This window comes from Felis catus, chromosome E2 (genome assembly GCF_018350175.1).
Source record: "Felis catus isolate Fca126 chromosome E2, F.catus_Fca126_mat1.0, whole genome shotgun sequence".
Lineage (NCBI taxonomy): Eukaryota > Metazoa > Chordata > Mammalia > Carnivora > Felidae > Felis > Felis catus.
In genome coordinates this window covers 5543029-5569929 of record NC_058382.1, presented here as the reverse complement: position 1 = coordinate 5569929, position 26901 = coordinate 5543029, and the positions used below count along the sequence as shown (strand labels likewise).

General features: G+C 41.3%; 2 long non-coding RNA genes and 1 other non-coding gene across 5 annotated transcripts; 1 reads left to right on the top strand and 2 right to left on the bottom strand.

Moving 5' to 3' along the window:
- Positions 1-6506: 6506 nt before the first annotated feature.
- LOC123382295 lies at positions 6507-8243 on the bottom strand. The gene is made up of 3 exons (XR_006590484.1): positions 7429-8243; positions 6863-6920; positions 6507-6662 (listed from the first exon to the last, which is right to left on the bottom strand). It is a non-coding gene; the product is annotated as an uncharacterized LOC123382295 (long non-coding RNA).
- Positions 8244-8269: 26 nt separating this feature from the next.
- Positions 8270-14385, top strand: LOC111559150. 3 transcript variants are annotated; one of them, XR_006590447.1, is made up of 4 exons: positions 8270-8440; positions 12282-12363; positions 12871-12973; positions 13814-13841. It is a non-coding gene; the product is annotated as an uncharacterized LOC111559150 (long non-coding RNA). The 3 variants fall into 3 exon arrangements; XR_006590446.1 differs by adding an exon at positions 14363-14385 and having other exon boundaries at positions 8291-8440; positions 12871-13940; XR_006590445.1 differs by adding an exon at positions 14363-14385 and having other exon boundaries at positions 8291-8440; positions 12282-13940.
- Positions 14386-19116: 4731 nt separating this feature from the next.
- Positions 19117-19189, bottom strand: TRNAQ-CUG. Its single transcript has one exon. It is a non-coding gene; the product is annotated as a tRNA-Gln (tRNA).
- Between the last annotated feature and the right edge of the window lie 7712 nt (positions 19190-26901).

Sequence of the window (26901 nt, the reverse complement as noted above, 5' to 3'; positions counted from 1 at the left end):
TAATAGCTCTGTTGATTATGAGTTTCATTTTTGGTATAATACTTTTCATTATAAAATATCCATCTTTGAACTCTGGTTAATAGGAAGCATATAATTCTTTATACCTTACAGATGTCTTTACTAGATGTATGAGCAAAGGATTTCTACCCAAAGAGGACATTAATAATGGGGAATTATTCCAAACATTAATTTTGGAAAGACACATAAGTCATGAGTTTGATGATTTTGATTTGAGGAAAGTCCAAGATGGGAACAAATTTGAGACTTAGTGCCTATATGAAGAAAAAAATTATGGAGATACTGCAACCCATTACACAAATCTCACCTGTAGAGATCAACAGTATCGTAAATTCTGGATAAATATTTTTATCAAGCACAATGTTTCTAAAGGAAGAAGTACATCTCAATATTACAAACATGATATGACGAATAAGGAATTAAAAAACGAGATAGGCTATTCAGGAAACAAGAACAGGAACTCTTTGGACAATAGGCTTGTATTAAGCTTTCGTTCACATCTGGCTGAACTACAGAGATTTCACACCCAAGAGGAAATTTATGAAAGTAATCAAATTGGGAAGTCTACCAAAACGTCCTCAGTTTCACAACTTCAAAGGATTCTTTCTAGTGTCAAAACCAACATTGTTAATAGACATGGGAAGGTTCTTATGCATCCTTCATTACTGACACAACAGGAGAAAACACCAATAGAGAAAAGCCTTACAAATGTAATGAGTGTGGGAAGTCTTTTATCCATTGCTCGACCTTTAGCTAATCATCAAAGAATTCATTCTGAGCAGAGACCTTGGTGAACCGCATGACCTTGGTGAATGAAATGATTGTGGCAAAGCCTTTAAGAGGTTCTCAAACCTCAGGAGGCATCAGAGAATCCATACTGGAGAGAAACCATGTAAGTGTTATGTATGTGATAAAGATTTTACCACACAGTCACACCTTTGGGGTCATGAACGAATTCATACTGGAGAGAAGCCTTATAAATGTAATGAATGTGGCAAAGCCTTTAAGCAGTGTGGTAAGGATTTTGCCACACATTCATACCTTTGTATTCATAAAAGAACTCATATTAGAGAGAAACCATTTAGATGTAATGTAATGTGATAAGAAATTTACGATACCTTCACAGCTTCGGGATCATGAGCGAATTCATACTGGAGAGAAGGCTTACAAATGTAATGAGTGTCACAAAGCCTTTTCTAGTGGTTCAGATGTTGTTCAACATAAGAAAACCCATTCTGGAAAAAAACAACAACTTATAAATGTAATCAGTATGGTAAAGATTTTATGGCAGTCATACCTTCAGATTCGTGAGAGAATTCATACTGGAGAGAAGCCTTACAAATGTAATGAGTGTGGCAAGGCCTTCAATCTTACTCAACTTAAGAAAGTTCATGATGGAGAGAAACCCTATAAATGTAACGTATGTGCCAAGGCCTTTAGTCAGAATTCAAGCCTTATGGTTCACCAAAGAATTCATACTGGGAAGAAACAGTACAAATGTCATGAGTGTGGCAAAGCCTTTAAGCACTACTCAAGCATCAGTAAGTACCATAATACACACAGAGTGAAGATACAAATGTAAAGTTCGTGGTAAAACTTTTATTAAATATTAATACCTTTGGAGTCATGAGAGAATTCATATTGGAGAGAATTCATAATAGAGAATTCAAGTTCTATTGCAGTCATGAGATTCTTCCAAATCTCATAAATGTGGCAAATCCTTTAAGCACTATTCAAGCCTGAATAGGCACCACAATATACATAGAGTGAAATATAGATGTAGAACACGTGGCTAGGCTTCTATTGAATGTTCTCAGCTTTGGAGTTGTAAGGGAATTTATACTGGAAAGAAACCTCACCAAAGAATGTAGCATGGCTTTCATGCCATGGCCTGGCCTCAGGATTCACCAAAGATTTCATGTTGGAGAAAACCCTACAAATATAATTAGGTGGTAAATTGCTTAAGCAGGTTCCACAACATACTGTGCATAAAAAATTATTACTGGTGATAATGAAGTCTAGTTCTCAGGGATTAATAAAATCAAACATTACACTTTGCAGGAAAATTAAAACTCAAAATGATTTAAAATTCATGAGATGATGGGTATCAAAGGAACAGGACATCTGTGGAATTGCCCACTTATCTTCAATTTATACAGTCTTTTAGATTTCTTGATGAGGAGATGTTATTATTGACTTTGGACCTGCAGTTGAAAATCTGGTAGTGATGGTCTTCATCACAGACCTTTCATGGGTTGCCATGTCACTGTCTGTGACAGAACCTTTTGTTTTGGTCCTAATATAAGTGGTTTTTTGTTTTTAATTTTTAATTCACTTGATTCATTTCTGGCATCTAGGAAGGCAGTTAACTTTAGTACATTAGCTTTGTATCCTGTCGCCTTGCTATAATTGCATACTAGTGTTTTATCTCCCATACTTCGGGGCATAATATGAAATAGTTGACTACTGTGGTAACAGATGCCATTGTTTTGTTCCTGGCATATAAAGAAAGGACTCTCTCATCATACTAATATCGAGTGAATCTTGCAGTCATTAAGTACAACTTGGTCATGGGCAGGTCCTGTTGTACTATGTTGAAATCACAGTATCTGGAGTTATACTAAGATCTCAGAAGCTTTACACATAACTGATATTGACTTAGAAAAATAAATCTCTACACATAAATTGAAACTGGTCACAGCCAAAAGTATAAATACCATATTTATACCATAAATAGGTTATGAAAACGCCTAAATGTATATCTAGATTATTGGAAGAACATCACCAACCATCTTTTTCTGTGTATCATGTTGATTACATGATGTGATTTTTTTTTTTTTACCACCCCCAGTAGGTTTAAGTCTGCAGCCTGCTGCTAAACAGGATGTGAAGGTACTGAAATCACTCAATACTATGACTCTGAATCATCTTTAGAATGGAAAGAGTAGTAGGTCCCACCCTAGATTTGTGAGGAATAAAGACATTAACTGCCCTTATAGCATAGAATTTTACATTATAGGTGTACTGTTGTCCTTACCTGGAGGGTTTGCCTGAGGGGGAGGGGGGGAAAAAGGTAACATAGTATCTATTTCTTAAACAAATCTGATTAACTTTTCCTGTATCCATTTTTCTTACATGGCTGATGCAGTCCCAGGACTGCAGTACAATCTGGGGTTGTCATGTGAGATTCTTATGTGAGATTCTCACATGACATGAAGGAACGCTTTATGATGCAGCATAAGATGAATTTTACAAGCAGTGAAATTCTCCATAAACAAAATGGATCCATGACTTTCATGTATAATTGCCTTCTTCCCAACTGTTGAGAGTTCAATGAAACTTCCACAAGTCACTTGTTTGTGAACACGGAGGTCCATGCTGTGAAACCTCTTTCATACCAACATGGCTGGTAGGCAGTATTACATAATACAGCATAATCTACAGACTCTACCTTCTGAATATCCCCAAATTGATGTCCAGCACTGCTTTTTTTTTTTTTTTAATGTGCATGAATTAAATGCATGGAATGATTTGATAATAGGATTCAATTCTCTTTTGGTTACATGTAGGATATTTGCAGACATTTAAAACTGAGGATGCACAATGTAAATGCAGTCAAGTAAAAAAATCTATGAAAATGGTTTCTGGGTGTCACAATCTTGAAAGAATTCTTCCCAGTGTCAAAACCAACACTGGCATCAATGTAGGAAAGTTTTGATCCCTTCTTTGTTGATAACAAAATATCACAGTTATACATATTACAAAGAAACTACAAGTGTAATGAACCTGTAAAGTCTTTAGACAGGACCAATCTTCACTAATTAGAAATTCATACTGGGGAGATCTTAAAACTATACTCGTGGGCCACTGTATTTAACCAACAATCAAACATTACTAAACATCAGTAAATAAATACCTCAGAGAAATCTTAAAATGTAACAGACATGGCAATGTTTTCATCCAAAACTCAATCCTAGTGGGATGATCACATTACTTTTAAATGAAAACTTGAAAACTTTACAAGTAATGATACTCAAACCTTAGTAAATGTGAAGTAATTCAAATGTAATGAACATCACAAGGCTATAAGCAATGCTTAAAGCTTATAAAATGCCACATAATGTATATGGTAATGAAACCTTACAAACTTAATATAAAAAGTTTTGTATCCAAAATGCCTTTATGTCTTCAAATATTCTTAGTGGAGAATTCATCTTTAACATGTATAGATTTTATAGAAACATTTTATGGTGGGTATTAACTCATGGATATTGTATTAAAGATTACTGAAGGTATAAATGAGACTTTTGGAAATTTGATAATTTAGCTTCACTTTCCATAGAGTTCATATGATGAGAATTCACATGCCTATTAAATGGCCCTGGAAATATTGCAAAGGTATTCGTTAAATGACAGTAAATCCAGTTTTCTAAGAATATGTACCTTGGCACAAAAACAGACACATAGACCAATGGAATAGAATAGAAACCCCAGAACTAGACCCACAAATGTATGGCCAATTAATTTTGACAAAGCAGGAAAGAACATCCAATGGAAAAAAGACAGTCTCTTTAACAAATGGTGCTGGGAGAACTCGACAGCAACATGCAGAAGATTGAAACTAGACCGCTTTCTCACACCATTCACAAAAATAAACTCAAAAAGGATAAAGGACCTGAATGTGAGACAGGAAACCATCAAAACCCTAGAGGAGAAAGAAGGAAAAGATCTCTCTGACCTCAGCCGTAGCAATCTCTTACTCAACACATCCCCAAAGGCAAGGGAATTAAAAGCAAAAATGAACTACTGGGACCTTATGAAGATAAAAAACTTCTGCACAGCAAAGGAAACAACCAACAAAACTAAAAGGCAACCAACGGAATGGGAAAAGATATTTGCAAACGGCATATCGGACAAAGGGCTAGTATCCAAAATCTATAAAGAGCTCACCAAACTCCACACCCGAAAAACAAATAACCCAGTGAAGAAATGGGCAGAAAACATGAATAGACACTTCTCTAAAGAAGACATCTGGATGGCCAACAGGCACATGAAAAGGTGCTCAACGTCGCTCCTCATCAGGGAAATACAAATCAAAACCACACTCAGATATCACCTCACGCCAGTCAGAGTGGCCAAAGTGAACAAATCAGGAGACTATAGATGCTGGAGAGGATGTGGAGAAATGGGAACCCTCTTGCACTGTTGGTGGGAATGCAAATTGGTGCAGCCACTCTGGAAAACAGTGTGGAGGTTCCTCAGAAAATTAAAAATAGACCTACCCTATGACCCAGCAATAGCACTGCTAGGAATTTACCCAAGGGATACAGGAGTACTGATGCATAGGGGCACTTGTACCCCAATGTTCATAGCAGCACTCTCAACAACAGCCAAATTATGGAAAGAGCCTAAATGTCCCTCAACTGATGAACGGATAAAGAAATTGTGGTTTATATACACAATGGAGTACTATGTGGCAATGAGAAAGAATGAAATATGGCCCTTTGTAGCAACATGGATGGAACTGGAGAGTGTGATGCTAAGTGAAATAAGCCATACAGAGAAAGACAGATACCATATGTTTTCACTCTTATATGGATCCTGAGAAACTTAACAGAAACCCATGGGGGAGGGGGAGGAAAAAAAAAAAAGAGGTTAGAGTGGGGGAGAGCCAAAGCATAAGAGACTCTTAAAAACTGAGAACAAACTGAGGGTTGATGGGGGGTGGGAGGGAGGGGAGGGTGGGTGATGGGTATTGAGGAGGGCACCTTTTGGGATGAGCACTGGGTGTTGTATGGAAACCAATTTGACAATAAATTTCATATACTGAAAAAAAAAAGGAATATGTACTTGAGCGGGATTATAATATACACCTTACAGAACATTTAGAAATAGAAAAGAAACAAAAGAAACAATTTTTTATGATTAGTTACTTTGGATAAGAGTAAATTTAATAGGTCATTTTGTATCAAAAAGTCAATTATGAAATGCTTAGAAATTTTCAATTAATATATGCATTGGGTTCTGCTATGGCCCAGACAGTATTAACTTTTTCTATTGTGGATTTTGATTTTTTCCCCCCAGAAATTTGATGTACTCAAGTCTTAAGTTTCTCAAAAAAAAAAAATCGCCTTTAAAAAATGTAAAGTGAATTTGAAGTTATATTTAGAAATTAAGCGCCCTACTCTTGATTTCAGCTCAGGTCATGATGTCATGGTTGGGAGATTGAGCAAGGAGCCTGATGGGGATTCTCTCTCTTCCCCTCTCTCTGCCCCTCCCCACTTGTGTGCACATGTGCACTTTCCCTCTCTCAAAATAAATAAAGTTAAAAGAAATTGCTGAGAAATGAATTATGTCACAAAGATTTACCTCAAGTTACTTGGGCTTATTAGTCACCTTAGTGTGGAACATGGTGACAAATATAAAGTACAACTCAGATCTTCATTTTATTTATTTATTTATTTATTTATTTATTTATTTATTTATTTATTTATTTATTTATTTATTTAATTTATTTATTTAGCAATAGTCTTAGCTCCCATCTCCTACATCCCAGGTCTTGGGCCTATGAACATCTCTGGAAATGAGCACAGGATTGAAGGATTGAGCACGTAGTGAATGTAGATAGAGATGGAAATGACGTTCTGAAAAATATTGGTAAAAGCACATTTCACATAAGCAGAGTACTGTATTTCACATTTCAGTATGCATCCCCTGCACACACAGGAGCACTCCTTGCTTAGTTAAACTGCTTAAAGTCTAATGCAGGAGACATTTCTGGATCCAGCCATGGCCCCACATCACTCCCCAGGTAGAACCTGGTCCCAGACCGGGCAGTACTCACCTCTCCCAGGATTTGCATCTCTGCCTCTTCGGGAAAAGAGGTTTTCTTCAATTAGGTTCTTAATTCCAAAGTAGTAAACATTCCGTGTTAAACTAGTTGCAGGTATACAATATAGTGATTCAACAATTATAAAACTTAATGCTTATCATGATAAATGTGCTCTTAATTCCTATCCTTTATTTATCCCATCCCCCATCCACCTCCCCTCTGGTAAGTTTCAGTTTGTTTCGTATAAAGTCCATTTTTGGGGTTACCTCTCTTTCCTCCTTTATTCATCTATTTCGTTTCTTAAGTTCCACATATGAGTGAAATCATATGGTATTTGTCTTTCTCTGACTTTTCACTCAGCATTATACTCTCTAGGTCCATCCAATGTTGCACATGCCAAGATTTCACTATTTTATGGCTGAGTAATAGTTCTTTGTATATGTACCACATCTTTATCCATTCATTTATCATGGAAACTTCTCTGCTTCCATAATTTGGCTACTGTAAATAACACTGCAATATACATAGGGGTGCGTATGTCCTTTCAAATAAGTGTTTTTGTATTCTTTCATATTTACCAAGTAGTTCCATTTCTGGTAGGAAGGTAGTTCTACTTTTAACTTTTTGAGGAGCCTCCATACTAGGGTCTTCCACAGTGCCTACACCAAGTTGCATTCCTGCCAACAGTGCAGGAGGGTTCCTTTCTCTCCACATCCTTGCCAAAACTTGTTTCTTGTCAAAACACTTTTTGAGGAAAGACATTTTCACCTAGATAAAACGTAACCGTATTAGCATTGACAGCTGAATGCTAACTCGAAGCTCTACCTCAAACTATTGAAAACACCAACGTAAATAGGCAAGACGCCATCCTGTACCACAGGACGGGCCAGAAATGGACAGGGTTGGAAATTCCAAACAAAGACACGTCCCCGCCCTGGGGCCCAGAGGTGATCGGGCCACACAGTCGGGCAGGTCCTTGAGTCCTGGCCTCGTCCCCAGGGTCCAGCTCACAGCTGTACGGGCTGGCTGAAGTCAGATCTCTACGTCCACGTTCAACCCAGACCCAGCCCGGCGGTCGTGGCCTCGTCCTCTGGCCCCAGTCCGGGCGGCCTTGGGCTCGCCAAGTTCCGTAAGCTCTTGGCCCACGTTCCGCCCGGGCCCGCTCTCCCAACATCGTGGCGTCTACGGACGTATCCACTTCTTCCTATTACCGAAAGCGCTCCCGCAAAGCGCCCCATCCCGTCCCGTGGACCGCGGCCAGGCCGGACCTGAGAGCGCGAGCCGACCCGAGCCAGAAGCGCTCCACCCAAGCCCCGCCCAAGCAGTGCGCATCCGGGACGGCCTCGCTCTCTCCTCGAACAGTACCGGAAGCCGTCTCTCTAGGTCCAGTCTTCCACCCGCGTTCCTCCTGTGCGCACGCGCTGCGTGTCACCGGCCGGAAGCGGCTGCCGGGAGCGGACGTCAAATCCGTCTCTGCGTTTTGAGCTTTCCGTTTTGTACGTGAGCGTCTCCAGTCAACAGTCGCACACGCCCAGCGCCTGGGGGGTCTCAACGCACGTTAGCGTCGCCTCCCCTGCGCCTCCCACCGCGGTGAGTGGCGTCGCGGACACACCGAACCCTGTTGCCGGCTCGGGGGTCCCAGTTGGTTTCGGTTCGGATCTTTCGGAGTCGGTCCCCGCCTGTGGTGCTCGGGGCCCTCGGGCCTTCAGACGCCGCCTGCCGCCTTGTGTCCCTGGGCACCCGTGTCCCCCGCGCCGCGTCAGTCTCGGGAGATAGGCGTGCGGGGTGGATGGCAGCGCTCGGCGCCTGTGCCCGCAGCCTGGCGGGTCTGGGCCCATCGGGGCTCGGAGTCTGGCCCTGGGGTGGCGCAGACCCCGCCGCCTCCTGAGAATCCCCCGTGCAGCCCCGCATGTGGCGGGAGGACGGATGCCCGGGAAGAGCACGCTGTTGAGCGGGGGCTTTCAGGAGCGGGACGAGGACGGGAGAGCGCGGGGTGTCAGAGCGCGGGTCACGTCCCGCACGCGAGGCTGAGGGGCCTTGTGGAAGCCGTGACTGCGGCAGGGAGGTCAGGGATGAGGAGAGAGAGAGAGAATGAGGGAGGGAAGATCAGTGAGAGGGTCGACACAGAGGGACCGTGGGAACGGACGCAGTAACTCGGGAGAAGAGAAAAGAGCGAAATGTGGAGAAAAGAAAGGCGCCCCAGGACAAGGGGAGCAAAATAGCGAGCACAAGCAGAAGTGGGGCCACAAGAGCCAGGCGCTTCAAACGCAGAGCGGGAAGGAGCAAAAGGTTGCGGGCGGGCGAGGCAGAGACAGACAGCAGGAGAGGGTGGGATGACAGCGGGGAGAGAAACAGCGGTGCGAGATCCGATGGGGGTGCCAGTGAGTCGGGCGGAGGGGGTGTAACCGGAAAGCGGGATTAGAACAGGGAGAGCAGAGGGGACACCCGTGGGGGCAGAGAGAGGCAGAAACGTATGGCGAGTGGAGCAGTCAGAAAGATTGGGGGGAAAGAGTAGGACAAGGCGAAATAGGTGTGAAGAGTTCCCGGAAAGTGTAGGTGTAGGGAAAGGAAGAGAGGAAAGGGGAGAAAGCAAGGGAGGAGATGGGGAAAGACAGGAAAAACAGCGGAAAGAATCAGGAAAGAGGGAGACATGAACAGATTGATAGAAATCAGTGCTCCGGACGGAGAAAAAAGGGGGAACCCAGGTCTGGATGAGTGGAGGTTGATGGGATATGGGTGATTAAGTTGTGATCCAGTGACCTGTGTCTTCGTAAGGTTTTTAACTTGAAATTTGCCTGTTTGAATTGAACCGATGGGAAAGAGAATTACAGAACTCCTGTTTATACAGCTCCTGTATAAAATAATTTTATAATTATTTTCATTATAAATTTAGAAAATTAAACATAGTGGGGCGCCTGGGTGGCTCAGTCGGTTAAGCAGCCGACTTTGGCCCAGGTCGTGATCTCGCGGTCCGTGAGTTCGTGCCCCGCGTCGGGCTCTGTGCTAACAGCTCAGAGCCTGGAGCCTGTTTCGGATTCTGTGTCTCCCTCTCTCTGACCCTCCCCCATTCATGCTTTGTCTCTCTCTGTCTCAAAAATAAATAAACGCTAAAAAAAAAAAAAAAGAAAGAAAATTAAACATAGTATTACCATATAATCCGCCAGATTTACTTCTGTGTATATACCCAAAAAAATTGAAAGCAGGGACCCAAACAGGTATTTTGTACATCTATGTTCATAGCTGTGTTATTCACAGTAGTCAAAAGACCCAAAGAGCCCTTCTATGCAAAACACAAAACGCTTGCGTATATTCTCAGTCCTCATCCAACCCAGCTTTCCCATCTACCATTTCTTTCTCCTTGTCAGAGGCAGTAATGCCCTCCAGTTTTCTAAATCTACTGGTTAATTCATTGTCTTCATCTGTCTGATCAGCAACATGTTGAACAGTGGTGACTCCTTTACAGACTTTTTTAATGGCTTTCAGGACATCCCTCTGTTGACAAGTCTTACCTGTCATCTGTGTGTCTGTTTCAGTTTTCTTCTTGCTGTTCACTTCCCCATTTCTTCTGCCCATTTTTCCTCTACTCCCTGCTCTCTAATTGAAAGGAGGCCCCATGTGCCTGGGTGGCTCAGTCGGTTAAACATCCGACTTCGGCTCAGGTCATGATCTTACGGTCTGTGGGTTCGAGCCCCGCGTCGGGCTCTGTGCTGACAGCTCAGAGCCTGGAGCCTGTTTCAGATTCTGTGTCTCCCTCTCTCTGTGACCCTCCCCTGTTCATGCTCTGTCTCTCTCTGTCTCAAAAATAAATAAACGTTAAAAAAAAAATTTGAAAGGGGGCCCCATAACATAGTCTTGGACATTTTCCTTCTCAGCCTGCACCAAGTCACTTTCTGTGTCACTATATCTCATGGCTCTAAATACCTCGTGGGGTCCCAGTTTCACAGTCTTATCTCAGACCTCCTCCCTGAACTCCAGATTGTGTTGTCCAGCTCCTTGACATGTCTGCTGGGACGTCTAACAGGCATCTCCACCTTATGATGTCCAAACATGAGCTCCTAAACTCCCCCAATTATGTTCCCTGCAGTCCTCCACTTCTCAGTTAAGAGTAGTGCCATCCTTCCTGGGGCTTAGGTGACCATCTTGGCATGTTTTCAAATTCCAGAGCATATTACATTAATTGTGTGTGTTTTTACTTAAGACAGAATAAAAAAAGGGGTGGGGCGGACACCTGGATAGCTCAGTTGGTTAACTCAGTTTTGGCTCAGGTCATGATCTCATGGTTCCTGCAATGCCAGTGCAGAGCCTACTTGGGATTTTTTCTCTTTCTCTCTCTCCCCTCCCCGCCCCCACTTCCGCATGTGTGCATGCACGCTTTCTCCCTAAAAATAAACGTTAAAAAAAAGAGATAGATTAAAAGAAAATACATTAATATGGGTAAAACACTACATGGTTTCCAAAATTCACTTGGGATAGGGGAGAACAGTGTCTGAAGACAATGGCCGGCTGGCTATTCCTGATCTACTTCTGTGACCTAATACCCAGCTTGTCTCTTCCTCCCTCTTCCTCCCTCGCTGGGATAGAGGCACTCAAAGGTCTGCTCTTCCCTGGGCCAGGGTCAGCACTGCCTCAGGGCTTTCCCAAGGGTGGTCCCTCTGCCTAGAATTCTGTGACTCCTCAAATGCACATGGTGATCTTCCTTCCCCAGGTCTTTGTTGTGATATCACTTTCTTGTGGGGCCATCTCTGACACTGCCCTGTCACATCCTAGCCTCGTCCCTACCCCGGCTCTGGCCTGTAATGCCTACTCCGCATGGGGTCTCTCTGCTCCTTCCTCTTCCACTGTCTGGATACAGGGGCCCAGGAGAGAGCAGAGCCTCAGGTGGGAGGTGTGCTGGGCTGGTGCCCTCTGAGTGGTTCTTGACCCTGACTTTGCATTGGATTGCTGAGGCATTTTGTAGTTACCTCTTATGCCCAGTCACCAGGAATTCCCCTTCTTGTGTTTGGGATGATGGGGAACAGACTCAGTGGTGTTGAAAATGCCCCAGGTGATTCTAATTTGTATCCAGCATTGGGCCCCAGGGCCTTAGCTCATCCATTAATGAGGAATGAACCAGCCCCGGACCTAGAGACAGGGAGAGAGGTGAGGCGGGCTGTCCTTGACATGGGGTGTTATTGGGGGAGCCTGTGACTCCAAGGGGAGGGTTAGCGCAGCCCAGATCCCCCCTGCTGCAGCTTGTGTGTGTGCCTCACCAGGAGGGGAGTGCGTTCTGCAGGAAGAGGTCTCTGTGTAGCAGTTTACTGTTCTGAACCCCTCTTTGGCAGTGGGCAGCAGAGGGCTGTCTCCCACATGGGGAGGTCTACCCATCTGTGGTTGTGGCACAGAAAGGGGTAAGTTGAGTCTAAGCATTAAACAGCATATATTTGACACTCAGGTTTGACGTCTCGAGACCCATCTTGCCTGGGACAGAAGCGCAGAGGAGGCAAGTCCAGGAGTCAAGAATGACTCTTTCTCAGGTAAAGTCGTATCTGGGTTCCTTGTTCTGTCCTCTGTGTCCTGCACTACCACTGGGCCATGCTCATCTCACTCTGAAGCGTCCCTCCTGACATGCTTGCTCACGTTCACCCCAGGACCTTATCTGAGCCCCTCTATCTCCACGCAGATTCCAGCTCATACTTGAACTGTATGTGTATTTAATGGAGATTGAGTCGCTTGTTACTATTTTTGAATATTTTTTTGCAAGAGGCTGCCTGATTGACTCAGTAGGTAGATCAAGTGAGTCTTGATCTGGAGGTTCGAGCCAGACTTTGGGAGTGTGATTACTTAGATTTTTTTTTCTTCACAGTGTTGTTTTTGTAAGCAGGCTTAACATTACAATTTTATTTACCTGTAATGCAATTCATACGTGTTTATTGTACCAGAAATGCTGAAATGCACATGAGTAAAAATGATATAGAGAATGAAGATTTACCTATAAAAAGATGTTACTTAAAGACCGTTAATTTGACTTCGTTTTTTTTCAGTGTGTGTGTTGTAGGTGCACACGTGTGTGAGCAGGAGCCTGTGGTGTGTATAAAACACCGTGTCATTTCAGAAATAAGTTTGATATTTATTTCAACTTTGAAGGTATGTCTGACATGTTTTCCATGGCCTTAAATTTTTTTCTACACCATCACCTAAATGAGGTAACAGCAGTATGAATCCTGTGTGTGCACATGTGCCTGTTGCAGACAAATATATTTATCTTTATCCGGGTTTAAGTTTCAGCCATTAACTTGTTTCATATTTTCTCCATTAGGAAGCTCTCTGTCAACAGACTTTTACCGTGTGTCCATTACATTCCTGTGAGGCCCTGTGGGTTCCATGCTAAAGCCTGACCACTTGTTTAGGGACAGGCTCTGCCATTTATTACCTGATTGACTGATGCAGGTTCCTTAGCGTGTGTGTGTGAGTTGGGTCCTGTGTAAGATGGGAACCACTACTAATTTAATTGGATGCTATGTTCTTCTACAAGTAGGGTGATGTGTACCATATGAGAAGTGTTTGAAACTTTGAATAGATTCTATTGTCATCAGCTTCTCATTTTTTCCAGTTTCACTTTTCATTGATGCTATTTGGACTTGGTCATCCCTAAAGACACTACTCGTGCTCTAAGTCTTGGAGAAATTGTTATATGGTGTATACAACATACTGTCTAGAACTTGCATATAGTCTACCATTTGTTGACGTTTTTCATTTTTGAATTTTATCTGGCACAATATTGTAAAATTCTTCGTAGTTTAGCTGATGGAAATTCTCTGATGGAAAGTGTAACAAAGCAAAATCAGGGACTTATGACTTGCTCAAAATGATGTGTCTTATCCAATTACTCATTTATAATTAACTCTTATACCTCTCTGCTCCTCTCATTTTTCTGAAAGAAGTACTCTCCTGATGGCCTCTTGGTGAAATGTGCTTTCATTTCAGGAACTGTTGACATTCAGGGATGTGGCCATAGAGTTCTCTCAGGAGGAGCGGGAGTGCCTGGACCCCGCTCAGAGGGCCTGGTACAGGGACGTGATGTTGGAGAACTACAGGACCCTGGTCTCCCTGGGTGAGGATAGTTTCCCTGCAGAGGTTGGGAAATGTTCTAGGCTACCTTTGTGTTTCTTTTGGGAGGCGCTTGAGAGTCCCTGCCCTGTTTGACTGAGAGTGAAGCCCTGTTGATCCAGAAATGAAAAGCTTCACAATGAGGTGTCTGGATTTCAGGTGCCCCCTTTCTTCCGATGATGTGCTCACTATATGCAGGTTAGTGGTGGCGCTAGAAGTTGAGGAGACACAGGACTTTATGTCAAAACTTTAAAATATCGGATTGCCTGGTTTTACTCCTGTACTCTTGATTCAGTAGTTCTAGGAAGAGAGCTGGATATCTGTGTGTGTCAAACATTCAAGCATTTGGAAGATGTAGGTCGGTCACTGAACAAGTCTGTGAAATGCCATTCACAACCCACCTATGTTGAATGTCCTTGGTCTCAGCTGTCCAGGAACTGGGATTGGTTTATGGAAAAGCTGCAGGACATCATCTACCGGTTTCCATGTCAGCAAGACCCTCTTTCTGAGCTGAATACCATCTCCACTGTGGAGGAAGGAAGAGCCTTGCACGGCCAGGAGTGGGGTGAAACTAGCGGCAAAACCCAGGTGGGTGGGAAGGTATCAAAGATGTGAAGGCAAGTGATGGTCAGATGGCAGAGAGGAAATGGCTCCCTGAAATGTTGTTTGGGACATTCTCCCCGGGTGGGAGAGGTGTTTGGAAAAGAAGAGTTGATCTCTTGTGGGGTCTCAAAGGAGGGTGTTATTCTCCTCCTTCACCCTCTTCTTGGTGTGTGCATGTCTCCTGCCCTCCTCAGTGGTAGTGCAGCTCCTGGCGGCAACAAGGGCAAAGTCTTTGTCATGACTCAGGCATGCCCTTCTCTGCCCCCAGGAGTCCTTACTGGTTCGACCTTGGGGAGCACACGGAGGGCTGTTTGTAAGGGGCGTCTTCCTTCGTTGCATCTCCTTCTCTAGTCAGTCACACAGATCTTAGGTGAGGCCCCCTTCGTCCTGACTGCGGGCCTTCTCCAGCTTGTATCCTGTTTCATGTGCTTGAGTGACCTGTCATGATGGGAACACTCTTTGCATCTAGGGCCAGAGGCAGGTGCATGGGCTGTCCCAAGCCCTCTGCCTGCTCCATGCCTCTGCCATTTCTTCATTTCCACTTTCACGCTGTAGGGGCATGTGTACTGGGAATGGAGTGATTGTTTCAATATTGTTACTCAGCAGTGCTGTAAAGACAGTGTGTGGCGGGGGGCGGTTGGGTGGGGGGCCCTTTGTTTGATCCCCAGTCCTTCATGGGGACCGTATTTCAGGCTTTGGGCCATCAGCCAGGAGTCTGTAGTTAGATCCCACGTCCTGTTTCAACATCCCACGAAGTATAACCCCTTTCCTTAGTCTCTTATCTTCTTTGTCTCTGTCTTGCAGGTCTTCCTTAGTCTGGGAGTGTGGGAAAACCTTGGCTCTCCCTGATTTCATAGTCTCCTAAGTTTGTGTGGTTTTGCCTCTGAAACTTTCTGGGTTGTGAAATACACTTCTTAGTGTCTGAACTTTTATCCTCGTATTTTCTGTGGTGATAACCTACCCATTATGTACTGGACGACTTGTGTGGTGAACTCTTCCATACAAAGTTTTAGTGGTAAAAAGAACATTCTAGATGCAGAACACTTATATTTAGATGTCAAAGCACCATTCTGCTAAGTGGAGTTGTGCCCCCAAAGCACCTGAGTAGAGTGGTCAGCATGTTCCAGGATGCTGGCATCGAGTGTAGCATGAGAGCCTGGCTTAGGGCTCCAGGACTTCTGGTTTTTGGAGTGTCACAAAAGTGTCTCTCAAGGGCACTGTGGGAGTGGTGATTGAGTACACTAAGGGTCATCCCCCTTGATTTGGCTGAAGAAATACAGGAAGTTATTCCAGAGGGATCATTGTCCGCCTTCATAACCCCATCTATGAGGCTGTTAACTGAACTATTATTCACACAACAGTGTTCGTTCCATGTGTACGTCCTTGTTCCTTCCCCAGCAAATAAGATTTTAAATTATCGTATTGAGAGAATTTATGAGTTCATGATGCTTATTACATTATTGAGCTCTACTCCATTTCTTTTGTTGAAGATGCTGGTACTTTGATGCACATTTCCAGGTATTACAGATTTCCTTCCTGAGTGTTCAGGGTTATGGTGGAGCAAGTGTTTTTCTAAAACCTATGTAATGTCTAGAATTTTGGGAAGATATATCATATTTATCCTTCCTGCACATGTTTTGCTTGAATTCATACCTGCTCATTAACAAATACCTGGCCCATCTGAATGAATTTAGAATAAAAAAAAATTTTTTTTAATGTTTATTTTGTATTTGAGAGAGAGAGATAGTGCACAAGCAGGGGAAGGGCAGAGAGAGAGAAATGGAGACAGAATATGAAGCAGGCTCCAGGCTCCAAGCTGTGCACGGAGCATGACGCAAGGCTTGAACCCACAAGCCATGAGTTCATGACCTGAGCTGAAGTTGGTTGCTTAACTGACTGAGCCACCCAGGCGCCCTGAATTTGGATTTTTAAAATCAAGAATATTGGGGGCGCCTGGGTGGCGCAGTCGGTTAAGCATCCGACTTCAGCCAGGTCACAATCTCGCGGTCTGAGAGTTCGAGCCCCGCGTCGGGCTCTGGGCTGATGGCTCGGAGCCTGGAGCCTGTTTCCGATTCTGTGTCTCCCTCTCTCTCTGCCCCTCCCCTGTTCATGCTCTGTCTCTCTCTGTCCCAAAAATAAATAAACGTTGAAAAAAAAATTAAAAAATAAAAATAAAAAATAAATAAAATCAAGAATATTGGATATCTTGAGAATATGCTTTTGTTATGAAGTGACTCTGTTCATCCTAGAAAAACAAAGTAATTTATTCATAATTTGTTATATAAAATACCTTGTTTTTTCTATGGTATATTTAAAATTTTCTAAATATGACTTGTTTAATTTTATATGAATTTTATAGATGTTTTATATTTTGGTTTAAGTGCTTTATTTTAATTAGTCATCTCCCTGTCTAGATTCACCATGTAACTCTTGGTACATTGAATTTGTACTTAAATATCTAAGTTCATTTTATAGAAACATAGCCAATTTCTTACATTTCGTGTACTTCTTCATCACTGTTATTCATGAGACAGTATCCACAAAATTTCTAAGGTTCTGGAAATCCTATTATTCATTAACCCATGATGGCTGTTTTCTTCCCCATATTCTATTAACCTGAACTCTGTTTGAAGTGCACATTGTCCTTCTTGACCCATATCCTGGTGTTCTGTTGTTCTCAGGCTGTTATTGGTTTTTATTTGTTGGTCACCGCTGCACAGCCACCTCCTGCATGGACCTTCTGGAACTGGCAAATATTGTTTCTTCCTTTAATTGATAAAACTGCCTTCATTAGAAGTTATTCCTTGCTGGGGCCCCTGGGTGGCTCAGTTGGTTAAGATCTGACTTTGGGTCAGGTTATTATCTCATAGTTTGTGGGTTTGAGCCCTGCATCGGGCTCCACGCTTGTGGTGCAGAGCCTGCGTGGGGTTCTCTTTTTCTGCCCCTTCCTTCCTCTGTCTCTCGCTCTGTCTCTCTCTCTCTCTCAAAAGAAATTAAAAAAAAAAAAAGTTATTCCTTGTTCTTTTGGTCATATGACCCTTAAGGTTATCTATAGTTCCCTAATAATCTTTATGAAGTCAGGATTATTAATTGTGGGCAAGTGCACATTAATTTTTATTTATTCTTGATAATTATATGTTTACTAATACATAGTAAAATGTATTACCCTCGCCTCATGTCTGTTTCATGCATGGAATTATGATGAGGGATCCAGTGAGAATTTCAGGGTATTAGAGGAAGCCAGCCTAAGAGAAACTATTATTTTCATATAATATAAACAGACTTAGCTTCAAAATTTTAAGGTATTCAAATTGGAAGATATATATTTTTAAAGCTGTTGTGAAATTACTTACATTGTTATTTAAAAATTAACTTTTTAAAAAATACTGGGGGGTGGGCAGAGAGAGAGAGTGGGAGAGAGAATCCCAAGCAGACTCCACATTGTCAGCACAGAGCCCAACATGGGGCTTGATCTCACGAACCGTGAGATCATGACCTGAGCCGATATAAAGAGTTGGACACTTAACCAACTGAGCCACCCAAGCGTCCCTAAAGATGAACTTTTAATTAAAGTGGAATTTATGTAACAAAATTAACCATTTTCAAGTGAATAATTCAGTGGCATTTAGTGCATTTACCAGGTGTTCAACCACCATCTCTGTCTGGTTGTACATTCCCATCACTCCAAATTAGTGTCCATTACCCTTAATCAGTTTCTCCACATTTTCTTTCCTCTGTCCCCAGTCCCTGAAACTGTCTGTGTGCATTCTGTCTCTGTTTTTCTGTTCTGTAGATTTCTTCTTTTTCAAAATTGTCTGGACTCTTTAGGGGCCTTTGTGGTTCCATATGTATTGGATCATGTTTTCTATTTCTCAACAAGTCTTGGAATTTTGATAGTGTGTCTGTAGAATCTCCAGACAACTTTGGTGAATATTACCATTTTCAAAACTATGAAGTGTTCCCATCCATAAATATGGAACATCTTCTTCATTTATTTAGGTGTTTAATTTCTCTCAGCAACGTTTTATAGTTTTCAGTCTGTTGATCTTTCATCTCCTTGGTTAAATTTGTTCCTAAGTATCTGATTCTTTGGATGTTATGTTATACAGGGAATAATTTTTAACATTTCTTCTTCACATTGTCCATTTAATGTGTAGTAGTAACACAGCTGATTTTTCATGTATTGATGCTGTGTTTCCTGACATCATTTGTAACACTAGAAGGTTGTGTGTGTGTGTTGGGGGGTATTTTATGGAATTTTCTGTATATAGGATTATGCCATCTACATGCAGAGGTAGTTTTTCTTTTACTTCTCCAATATGTATGCTTTTTATTCCTTTTTCATGCTTAATGGCTTTGGGTAAAACTTCCAGAACACGTTGATAGCAGTGGTAAAAGTGTGCATTTGTGTCTTTTTCTTTGCCTATGGGGGGAGAGCTTTTATTCTTTCACTGTTGACTGTGATATTAGCTGTGGGTTTTTCATAAATGATCATTAAGAGGTTGAGGAAGTTCACTTTTCTTTTTAGTATACTGAATTTTTAAAAGTATTTTCCTTGATTTGTTAAGTAATCTCTATACCCAACGTGGGGCTTGAACTCACAACCCTGAGATCCAGAATCACACGCTCTACTGACTGAGCCAGCCAGGCGCCTCTAGTATGCTGAATTTTTTTTTTTATCAATAAAGAGTTCTGGATTTTTTCAAACATTTTGCATACAATGAGGTGATTATGTAGGTTTGTATTTTTTCTTGCCTTCTTACATGAATGTGGTTTATTACATTGATAGATTTTCATGTGTTGAACCATTTACCCTTGAATTCTTCGAACAAATCTCAATTATTATTATTTGTTTTAATTTCATTTTTTAAAATTTACATCCAAATTAGCATATAGTGGCAACAATGATTTCAGGAGTAGATTCCTTAATGTCCCTTACCCATTTAGCCCATCCCTCCCCCCCACAACCCCTCCTGTAACCCTCGGTTCTCCATATTTATGAGTCTCTTCTGTTTTGTCCCCCTCCCTGTTTTTATATTATTTTTGTTTCCCTTCCCTTATGTTCATCTGTTTTGTCTCTTAAAGTCCTCATGTGAGTGAAGTCATATGACATTTGTCTTTCTCTGACTGACTAATTTCTCTTAGCATAATACCCTCCACTGCCATCCACGTAGTTGCAAATGGCAAGATTTCCTTCTTTTTGATTGCCGACTAGTATTCCACACACACACACACACACACACACACACACACACACACACCACATCTTCTTTATCCATACATTGATGGACATTTGGGTAAATCTCAATTTTAATGGTGTATAATCTTCATATGCTATGTATATTTAGTTGGCTAGTATTTTGTTGAGTATTTTTGCATCCATGTTCAAAACAAGACCTGCTTATGTTCTCTGTAAACGAACTCTGTGTGTTTGTGTATGGGGTAGATTGTTTTAGGGAATGACTTATGTATTCAGGAAGAAGATTACACCAGTACCGTACCCTTCATTTCTGCTTGCTCAGAATTGGGCGGTCAACAGGAGGTAAAGCTTGGGGATTTCTCAGGTCTTTTCCTAAGTACCCAGTCCCAGGCATGCTCACAACCTTCCAGAATCCCTGGAATATGTGGGGATTTTCTAAGCCTTATTCCCCAGTACACCTCACTCCCCAATGTTTTTATCAGGGTTTTAGGTTTGTCCCATTGTTTGCTCCAATCGTTATCCCTTGCCCTAGGTGGCATTAATTTACCTTTAAATGTTTTTTTAAAATGTGTCAATAAATGTTTTTTAAAAAAATTTAGAGACATCTGGTTGGCTCAGTCCATAGAGCATACAGATCTTGATCTTGGGTCATGAGTTCAAGTCCCACGTTGAGTGTAGAGATTGCTTAAACAAAAAAAAAGTTTGTGACATATGACCCCTGGTTATCACCTCCACCTAAGTAGAGATCTGAAGTAGACCAAAGACAGCAAGCACTTTGAGCCAGTCCTTCAGATTAAACAAACACAGCAACAATTCCTTAAAGGTCCCATCTGTTCCCCTGTAATTCAGGAAGTCTGTACCCCCTGCAGGCTCCTATCTTCAAGGCCACTTCTTAGCTGGGGTACAGCTACCTTTTTCTTGATTAAAAGTGTGCCTGGTTGCTGGAATCCTGTGATTAATTTCCAGAGTTAAGTTCATTCTGACATTTTTTTCTAGCTTGTTTCCTGCTTTTATAAAGGGAGGTACATTTGGAGTTCCCAGCTTGATCATTTTGATGTCCCATTTTCCCATTGTTAATCTCTATAATATTAGCTATTTATCTGAATCTCTTATTCCAGAATCGTGATGTTCAGCATATTTTCCAGTTCTCAACATTGTGTGCTCTTTCTGAAATGCAGGTCCTTTCCTTTGTTCTTATGGGTGAATTCTTTATAATTCCACAGACTATATATGTCTTATAATTGTAAATACTTGTTAATTGCTAGATTTTTGGGGGGTTAACAAAATGTTTATTATATTTTATGACTAACAGATAATTTTTAATGTATATTCTGGATTATTAATACTGCAGTATGCCTGTTCTACCTGGATGTATTTTTGTAACACATATTCAGAAGAATATTTTGTTTCTCTTTAAGTCATGATTTAATGTTGTGTACAATAAACATTCGATAATCAGCTTTACTATCTGTTTTCTTTTTTTTTTTTTTTTTAAACCTTTCTTAACATTTATTTTATTTTTGAGACAGAGAGACACAGAGCATGAACGGGGGAGGGGCAGAGAGAGGGAGACACAGAATCGGAAGCAGCCACCAGGCTCTGAGCCATCAGCCCAGAGCCTGACACGGGGCTCGAACTCACGGACCGTGAGATCGTGACCTGAGCTGAAGTCGGACGCTTAACTGACTGAGCCACCCAGGCGCCCCTATTCTTTTAGATATCTTGATGAGGTTGCTGGGCTCTATACTGACAGTACACAGCCTGTTTGAGATTCTTTCTCTCCCTCTCTCTTCCTCTCAAAATAAATTTAAAAAAAATCAGTGACAATTTTTCCTTTTCAATGGGGTTTTTAGACTGTTTCCTTTTACAGATATTACTATATAAATTTAAATTATCTTGCTGTTGCTTTTAGATCTCCTTTCTCTGTTCCCTCTTTTTCTGCCTTGTTTGAAATAACTCAGTTTTTACAGATGATTTTGTTTTAAATCCTTTTTATTCTTTTTTGGTTTACTGGTATTACCTATAACTATCTTTTATGTGTTTGTTTTAGGGGTTATCCTATACAGCTTACCACACGTGAGTTTATACTTCATGTAGAGCACCCGACACTTCCTTTCCACATGGACTTCCATTTCTCTGCTTCTGCCCTGTGCTACCATTAGTATGGGTTTCTTTTACATATGCTATACACATATATACTAGAGTGTTAGTTTATTAAACAGTCCACCATATTTTAAGGAGGCTAAAAAATAGGAAAGGTATTGTTTATTTATCCATAGAGTTACTACTTCTAGTGCTCTTAATTCCTTTGTGTAGATCAGGAGTCTGCCACCTACAGAACGTGAGCCAAATACAGCCTAACATCTATTTTTAAGTACAGTGTAACTGGAATGCAGCCACGTTCATATTTAGGTACTTTTGACCCAGTAAGGACATACTGGAAGAGTGGTAACAGAATCAGTATGGCCTACAGAGAATAAAATATTTACTGTATGTTCCTTGCATAAACGTTTGCCGACCTCACACATAGAGTCACATTATCATCACATCTGAGTTAGTATAAAATTTGGGATATGAAACATACGAAAAGTCAACTTTGTATAAATACTAGGCACAAGATTGGTCTCACATGGAAGCATAAGACTAGGAATAATTGGAGGTTAGTAGATCTTGTACTAATGAGGAAACATGAAATATGTGATTTTGTTACTATTCAATTTTTAAGTACAATATCTTATTATATGTTAAAAATTTGTTGACATTGACATTGAAGATATAACTGAGGCATAAAAGACCCACCAAATTTTACTTGATACACATTCTTAAGTAGCAGTATACCCCTGGCTGGCTACAGGGGTAGACAAGATGAAAAGTATGTATCTTAACAAGTTCTGGGATCAAATCCCTCAGACAGTTTTGACAAATGGTATTTACTGTCTTTAAGTCCTTACCCCACCCCACAGCTATGTTCTCTCGGTAGGGGTAAGGCTGCCATAAAGAAGTAGGTCCATGCATTCTCCAAAAAGGTCATGGTTTTGGATCTATTACATACAATCTGAAGCACTCTGGGCAGTTTTCCTATTAAAATTTTAAAAATTCTAACTGCAAGGATTCCCAAAATTTAAATGTCTGCAGTGGAAACTTAGTTTCACATTTCTCTAAGCCACACAACAATTGTGAATATTCCCAATCCACTGTAAATATGTGCCCATTCTGGCAATTTTCTACTTGTTTCCTCCACCCACTTGCCCTTCCTCATTGGTATTTGCATGATACAGTGGTTCTGCTCAAAGATGACCTCATCATGTGGGCATTGCCTGAAAACATTGTTTAAATTAGGAAACCCTGTGATCTATCATTGTATATGAACATGTTTATGTTACTTACCAGTATCATATTTTATCTTTACAGACTTAACCTTATAGAATATAAGCTACTTGAAGGCAGGGAATTTTGTGTCCTGCTAATATCAGTGAATACAATAGTTCCTGACTGGTAGAATGATCAAATGCGTTTTATCTCTACAAAGCAGAAAGTTACTGTAGTGCATAAAAACTCCAAGACTAATAGGTCACATGCTCAAGTAAACATGTAATTCCATTTGTGACACCAAATTCTTTATTCCTGTAACTTTGTACCCTAGTGTTCTGAACATTCCTCATAAATTCTCAAGCTGTATTTTGTTCGGTTCATCTTGTGAGTTTTAGGCAGCACGTGCCAAACAGCTCTAACCCATCTGTGAAGGATGATGCCTTTTGTAGATCTTCTCAGCTACAAAATGTTAAATTCAAGATTCCCTCTCACATGCTCCATTCTACTCTCAATACAAATATTAATCTTATTGGTCAGGTCGGACAGTTCTTATTTGTGAGGGACAGACCTCCTGGAAATCAGTGGCTGAAACAACTAGGTGGTCTATCATTCTCACCTAACAGGAAGCCCAGAGATGCAGGTTGGGATGGGACGGGTCCCCTGGGCAGTCCTCTGCCTGCTCCACTTCCCTTAGCACTCAGCACTCTCTCTCCTTACAGCAGGATGGCTGCTGTATGACCAAGAAGAATGAATAGTGAGGAGCAAAGGCCTTTTCGTTATTAGGTTTTGTCTTATTCACATGGAAGTAATCCAAGAGGGTTCTTCCTAATTAGCTACACATTTTAAAAGTGCAATTTTGATAAAGATATTGGGGGGGGGGGGGTGGTTGGGTCGCCCAGTCAGTTGACTGTCACGACTCTTGATTTTGGCTCAGGCCATGATCCCTGGGTTGTGGGATTGAGCCCCAGGTCAGTTCTACACTGAACATGGAGCCTACTTAAGCTTCTATCCCTCTCCCTCTGCCCCTGTCCCCTACTTGTATGCACCCTTTCTAAAATTAATTAATTAAAATAAGATAAATATATTGAGGAATTTTCAAATTTCATATTACCACCCACCACAACAACAGAAGGTAAAAGAAAACAATGCTGAAGAAAACATTTCGGGCACCTGGGTGGCTCAGTCAGTTGAGTGTCCAACTTCGGCTCAGGTCATGATCTCAAAGTTCGTGGGTCTCGGACCCACGTCAGGCTCTGTGCTGACAGCTCAGAGCCTGGAGCCTGCTTCAGATTCTGTGTCCCCTTCTCTTCTCCGCCCCACCCCTGCTTGTGCTCTGTTTCTGTCTCAAAAATGAATAAACAAAAAATTAAAAAAAAAAAAAACATTTCATAGACCAAATTTAAAAATACCCTCTATTAATATTAACTGACAAGGTACTCAAGGATAACTTTGAGATGAGACAGATTTTTCAGTGGACTTTGTTCTTTATCCTGAATGTATAATATTGCATGCAACCCATGACCAGTCTGATAGGTGTTTGAAATGAGTAAAAAATTGTTAATCCTTAGTGTTTTCTAACTTACAGATTTATTTCCTATGAAATTTATTGATTTCATTTTAAGTTAATTTTATCTGAATCAACTAGTTTGCCATGTTTCAGTACAGATGTTCTGATTCTAGTACCTTTTTTTAAAGTTTTTAAGAATTTGTTCATTTATTTTTTCACACTCAGTGTGGACCCCAACGGGTGGCTTGATCCCATGTACCATGAGATCCTGACCTCAGCAAAATGAAGAGTTGGATGCTTAACTGACTGAGCCACCCAGGCACTCTCTGATTCTAGTATCTTGGTAGAAAAATGGAATGAGTGATTTTGAGATTCCATTCATTCCATTCTCCTTTAAAGTGAAAGCTCTATAAAAGGCTTGTCGTTGGGAAATATTCTATCACTTCTGAATGTGTTTTAGTAATAGACTAGAACTTAATAGAAAAAGAATTGGGACATCGTCTAAAAATATCTTAGGTAGTTGATCTAAACAGTAATTCACAACCAGTTTCCACAATCATACTGTGCAGTGGGGGCTATTTGTGCATCAGGAACAAAAGGAAGCATGAGGAAGATTGTGGTCTTTCCCAACCAAGTCAGTCAGGAGTAAATTATATTAAAGAGTCTGACTCTACTTTTGATGCCTGACTAATGATACTTGTGAAGCATCATTACAACTTCTTACCATTCTGCCCATCTGGGCAGGAAAAGCTAATAATGACGCCCGAGAGGCCCTTCCCTTGGCAGGAGTCATAAGTTCACAGTGTCAGTGAGTACCATCACCCCCGCCTCACACAGGATGCACCATAACAAAAGTAGTCCCCATTCCCTGCTTTCTCTACCCATTTTCAGAACTTGAGAAGCCTACCCTGCTCTCCCGAGAAAGCATCATTATGTAATAAACATTCTCCTTACACTTCAGTGCATGCAGTCATCATTCTTGACATCTGACATCCTGTTCCAGTGCAGTAAGCACAAATCCAAGTGACCATAAATGTTTTAGAGGGTAAATATGAGATTTCTAGTTATCAAAATTCCCATTGTGTATATTCATTCTTTTTTTTTTTAATTAAATTATTTATTTTTGAGAGAGAGCATAAGCAGGGAAGGGGCAGAGAGAGAGGGAGACATGGATTCTGAAGCAGGCCCCAGGCTCTGAACTGTCAGCACAGAGCCCGACGCGGGGCTCGAACTCACAGACCACTAGATGACCTGAGCCGAAGTCAGATGCTCAACTGACTGAGCCACCCAGGTGCCCCGTGTATGTTCATTCTTGAGAGTAAACTCATGAAGACTTAGCTTTTCAAGTTATTCCCTGAGCACTCCAGCAAAAATGTAGTTTGTGTTATCTTTATCCTTCTGAAATTTTCTTTTAGTTCCTAATTCTTTTCATATGCCTACTACTTTTCTGTTGTCATTTAATATAACAGTGCAACACATGGGTCTCATTGCCGCACAAAAGGCATGCCAAAATATAATCATATGGTGTATATTTATGAATGGCGAGGCAGGTTGTAGAGGGTGAGAATTTGAAATTGCATTATTATGGTATTTTCATTATAGCCAGAAAAATAATCTGGGATATACTGTGGAGTGCATAACTCTCAAACACATTCAGCTTATGAATATGTATTTCCAAAATTGTAGGTTTGAATCTAACATGGAAGAAAATTGTTATGGATGACATTCAACCTGGAGAGTCCAAGAATATATTACTAGTATCATTGTGAAATGCCCCAGTGAGCTGGGATGCACCTGGGCTAATAAAAGGCACATGGGGGCATGTGGGTGGCTCAGTTGTTTAAGTGGCCAACTTCGGCTCAGGTCATGATCTCAGGGTTCGTGGCTTTGAGCCCGCGTTGGGCTTTGTGCTGACAGCTCAGAGCCTGGAGCCTGTTTCAGATTGTGTGTCTCCCTCTCTCTCTGCCCCTTCCCCACTCACACTCTTTCTCTCCCTCCCTCTCAAAAAATAAACATTAAAAAAAAAAGCACATGATTCATTTAGGGTTTCACAAAAGCTTACATTTTACTTACTTAGATAAAAGAAACAGGGCATCCTAAATAAAATGATAGATATCTTGATGAGGTTACTTCATTATTGACTTTGGACTTCTGGCTGAAAATCTGTTATTCATGTTATGTCTTCATCACAGACCTTTCATATGTTGCCATGACAGTGTCTGTGATGGAACCTCTTGTTTTGGTCTAATGTAAATGGTATTTTGTTTTCAATTTTCAATTCACTTGTTCATCTTTAGTATCTGGGAAGGCAGTTAACTTTTGTACCTTAGCTTTGTATCCTGC